Here is a 5,504-nt window from a genome sequence, read left to right as displayed (position 1 = left end):
TCTTGGATGATTGTCTGACGTTGGATAGAAAGCGTGGCGATTAATCGACATGAAATACGAGCGGAATATAGCAAAATTTCATTTGTCCAGAATAGTATAATTAATCATGTTAAATGGTAAAAAAATTACTAGCTATGGATATTTTACAAAAAATTTTTATTATAAAAAATAAACTTAAGAGATATTCTTGTATTAATACTATTCTATTTTGATACTTACATACCTGTTTGCAAAATATAAGTAAAAATCATATCTTATGTGAGATTCCTCTACAAATTATAAAATAGCTGTTATTACATAATTAATAACATTTACAAAGCATCTCTCTCTCTCTCTCTCTCTCTCTCTCTCTCTCGCTTTTTCAAACTAATATCAATTTTATAAAAATTCTATATTGAGAAAAAAATTGTTTATTTTATTTAAAATTTAAATCAAACATATTATATAATAAATATATATTCTCTAACAAAAAAAAAAAATAAATAAATTATTTTTGTCAAATAAACAATTTTTTTTAAAACTGTATCAAGTTTATAAATATACTTTTGAAATGTAAGATTAAAGATATAAGTTTAAAAAATTGAAGATTAGTATTTATATTATAAAAATGACAATAAAGAATTTACGGTTTATTTCATAATTGAATTAAACTCTCTCTCTCTCTCTCTCGCTCTATTTAAATATTATACTAACAATAAGTAAAAATTTTTTAGCCTTACATAAGCTATATTTCGTTATTTATGCGAATATTGAATATTGAAAATCTATAATTCACATTACGCATATTATAGATTTTCAGTACTCGCAGTAAATATATAACAAAACGCAGTCACAATTTACAATAAACATATATATTTTTTGTTTTTGCATCATCCTTATCACTTTAGCGTATACTGAAGAAATTTCCTTCGTCAAGTTGAAACTCCACCAGCCATACTACCCTTTTGCCGTCCTCCTGCTCTCCCGTGACGTCACTGTATCGTGTCAGTAGGTCAAAACCTGGATACGTGACCTGAGTCTGGTGTATGTGTCTGTGTTTGTGTCATGTATCTGGTGTCCAGAAATAAAAGAACATTAGAAATTACGTGTATCCATATTACGACATCACATTGTATCGTAATATCATATATCAGGAAAATAATCGATATTTTATATATCTATATAGACAAATAGCCAGCAATATTAAAATATATCTTTAATATTGCATTTTAGAATATAGTTAATTTTAACCTATATTTTCTTTTTTGTTCTCAATTAATAAATAGATAGAATGCAGTAAATTATAAATATCTTTGAATAACATTAGATAAATAATATTAGATAAATGTCAATGTAATACATATATATTGAAAACAAATTATGGTTTATTTGTATATAAAAATAAAACAATTTATTATATTTAACGTTTAATAAATAGTTGATATCTTTGAGTAAGTTCTTTTGATAGTTTGTGCTTTCACGACGAAAGCTGTACTTTGTTACTAACGATATCATCTGTCATTATGCGTGCCATATAAAAATTATGTGATTCTCGAAATTATCGCTTGTAGAATTTACATTCGGAGATTGTATCAATATAACTAATGATATAAATTGATTACAGAATAGTCATGGAAATAGATTTATAGAAAACTAATTCCATAAATTGATCCATTGTATAATAATTACAGAAAACAAATTATAATTTAATTATTGATTTTTCATTAAAGATGAAAGAAATAAGTGAACTTAATTGAATTCTATTTATTAAATTTAATTGTTTATAATACGTTTAGTTGTTTATAATACGCAGCCTAAGTAAATGCGTAATTCTCTCTATATATGTCGATTATTGCGAAGAGTGTTGCTAAGGTCTCGGTAGTCTAAAGGCTCAGGACGCTCGCACGGAATGCAAGAGATCCGGGTTCGACTCCCGGCCGAGGCAATATTTTTTCGCAATAAAATTATTACAGTTTTTAAGATTGGGAAGAATTTGGGGGGATTTATTAATTTCAGATTTATTGTGTGAATCCGATAATTTCATCGGCTCTCAATTTATGTCTGAAAAATTAATTATATACTTTCAATTTTATTGAATGTATATTAAATCAGTAGTTCAACATCTTACTGTGACCTATAAGGCGCTGATTTCAATGTGTTTAGTTTGAAAATGTTAGATCCTGTCAATCGTTATTAAATTTAAGTTATTATTATAATTTTATGATTGTTTTCTTAGTACATTCAATATTGCTGTTATAATTTATTAGATATAAAATAAAAATATATTTCAAATGTTTACAATATTTAATAATTTCTCATTTATTTTTCTATAGTACGCACAATGGCGAATAAAGCATAAACAATCTATTAATTGTTATATAAGCTTGTACTAATAGCTTTTATATAATTATTGTACTTATTGTCACACATCAACGATTGTTAAATGATTAACTTTCGGGTATGATTTTGAATTTTCTTTTGAGATGAGATTAAGATTTATGAGATGTTATGATATTATATTTTAGCAATTTACCACAATATTATTCCTCTCTACAGAGTGAAATTTTCTGTGCTTTATGAGAAGAAATTGCTAAGATGTACACGCTTATAAGTTATTTCAACCAAGTGCTTTTCTTATAAATATGCTTAAAATAATCCAGTCTCAAAAACATCAGAATAATAAATTTTAACAATGCAGATTCTCTTCAAGATCTTTTACACAATCAAAACTCTTAATTTAGTCTCAGGACTTTAAGTTAGTCTCAGGAATTACAATAATTTATGAAATTAGTATGTGTGAGAAAATTTCAACTAATTTTTAGAAAATGGTTATATAGGAATTCAGTTGTAACTTGGAGCGCAGCCTAAAGCAAATTATGGAAATAACTAATCGTTTTTACCAACATCGTGATTACTTACGCGCATTTCGATGAGCCTGCAATTGATTGTGAGGACGAACCGGTCGGACTGCCGACAAATTATCGGCATAAAGCGAACGATAATTAATGAAAGAGCGTCTACAATATCTCGATAACGAGGCTTATCGTACGTATTGAGAAAAGAAAAACTTATGAATGAAAAGAAAGATACTTTTATCGCCGGCAGCTCGATTAACATTCCTATATAGTGTCAGCAGCATTAATCATAAACATTTCATTCGAGTTTATCGACATTGTCTGAATGAAACATTACTTTGGCTTTATCTCGTCCTTCACATTTAAATTGGCATATTTATTTGAGTCTTAAATAGAAAGTGTAACTAATATAAAGAAATTGAAGAATACACAATTGTAATTTATTTATGTAATTTTCTAAATTTCTTTTTGCTTCCTTTTTTTTCTGAAGTTTACATTCTTGTTTTAAAATATATTTCTTGCTTAATATTCAATGTAAGAAAATTGTAAGACCTTCTCGATATTCGCTTTAATTTTATTGTACATCGAGTTATTGAAGAAATGAGTGAACAAGAAGGATAAATCGTATTCATAAGAACAAATGTTACGGTATATTATTCTACTACATTGATTTATCTTTTGCCGGTCACGACATGCTTTTATGTTTTGTCTTCATGCTCTTCTAATGGGCAATAATGTGACGATGATCCGTGCAATTATTCCACTCCTTTTGGTTCGCCCTCAGTAAGGAACGAGTAAAAAGGTAACAAAGACTTCACTGCGGTTGCAGCCACTGTACTACTGACCTTGGTCTCAAGTAACGTCGCGGCCGAAGTGATTCAAGAATGGCACAGAGACTTCTAATATGCGTGTAACTTCCAGCTTCACTGCATTGTAAATTTGATCGTTGATGATCTGAAGTAATTTCTCTGCAATGCTGTTGGTTTGATTCAAAAGAATTAAGTGTTCTAAACTATAATCTTTTCAAATATATTCTTCAATATATAACTAATGATTGTTGCAAGAAAAAGAAGATCATTTATTGTTCGTTTGAAATTCAATTTCCATATATATAATATGTCTTAACTACTATATAATATTATAATCATAATTTTTAATAATTTTAAATGTAATGAAGTTAATATAATTTTAATTATATATATATAATTTTCTGTATAAACACTGTAAAAAATAAAATGTTAATTTTAACTTAAAGATGTATAATGGATTTTCTAATGCAAAAATGAATTAAAATGATAATTTAAATGTTAAAAATAATAATTTTAACATTTTCGCATGTCTTAGAAAGTATACTACTTAAACATCTTTAGGTTAAAATTAACATTTTATCTTTATAGTTAAATTTAAAATCTTTGACTGAAAATTCAGAATTCAATATAATTTAAAAAATTTTGAAAACTATGTTATTTGGTTATTGAGAAGATAAAAAATATCTTTTCTAACAAAAATATCTTTTTATATTTATATATTATCTAATATTTATTTTTTTATATTTATTATCTAATATTTATTATTTCTATATTTTATATGTCAGTCAAATATTAGTTTACTAATTTATTCTTTTATTTTATTTATGCGATTTACTTTGTTTTATCTTATTGAGGCTCTAACATAAGTAATATAAAGATAACATATAAATTATGCATAGGCAATTGATCATAAGCTATATCATTAAATATTTAACAATAATTCACAAAATAATTTTATTCGTATTATTATCACGCATTTTATATTTTATCTTAATAAATATTTAATTTTCAATTCATTATTAGCCTAATTTTTTGATTTTGCATTTTAACTTTTTAAATATCTTTTTGCCGTTGTGGCCTTCTTTGTAGTTTTATTAAATAAAAATTTTATTTATTAAAATTATTTACAAAAATTGTTTGTTTCTTTATTATAATATTAGTATTTGAAGAATTTATAATATTAACTCTGTTAATTCTTTGATTAATAATGTCTCTCATACGTGTTTCTTTTTATTGTAGAATTTGATAAGTATTTATCTACAGATTTAAATACAAGATTTCTAAATAACGTGAAATTATAATCAATATCTTTCCTTCTTTTCTAAAGAATGTGTTTTACAACTGAAGATACCAATATTCTCATACGTTTGCTTCACCCCTATTAATCATTTGAACCTTTGTTCCAACAATGATGAAATTTGCAAGCCGCATGTAAGTCATATATATGTTATCCCATATCCGTTTTTTAACCGCAATACCTTCGTAGTTGGAGCAAGAACTTTGTCCGGAACAGTGTTATACCTCGTAAAGATAGCAATTGCGAGAGGAACGCGGTTCTCCACGTGTACGGTTAAATCGTCGCGGAAGGATACGTAGGTGGTTACCGAAGGATCTGGTAGAGTATCAGGAGAACAGACAGTCACTACAGTATGAGAATGGAAAGGAGAAAGGAAGAAAAGAGAATCCGGGCAGACCGGGCCACAAGCGAATGTGGCGAGTAAATGCAGCAACGGGGAAAAGAGGGAAACACAGGGAGGAACGAGACAGAGAAAAAGAGATTCATGGTGGGGTTGGTGCAGCTGAAGCCTGAAGCACGTGGGCCCTGCTCCGTGCGTCTCGTTCGGTAGTGCTCTCAGTAGTG

The sequence above is a fragment of the Trachymyrmex septentrionalis genome, unplaced genomic scaffold (genome assembly GCF_001594115.1).
Source record: "Trachymyrmex septentrionalis isolate Tsep2-gDNA-1 unplaced genomic scaffold, Tsep1.0 scaffold20, whole genome shotgun sequence".
Taxonomy (NCBI): domain Eukaryota; kingdom Metazoa; phylum Arthropoda; class Insecta; order Hymenoptera; family Formicidae; genus Trachymyrmex; species Trachymyrmex septentrionalis.
The sequence above is the reverse complement of the archived record's forward strand: the minus strand, read 5'-3'. Positions refer to the sequence as shown.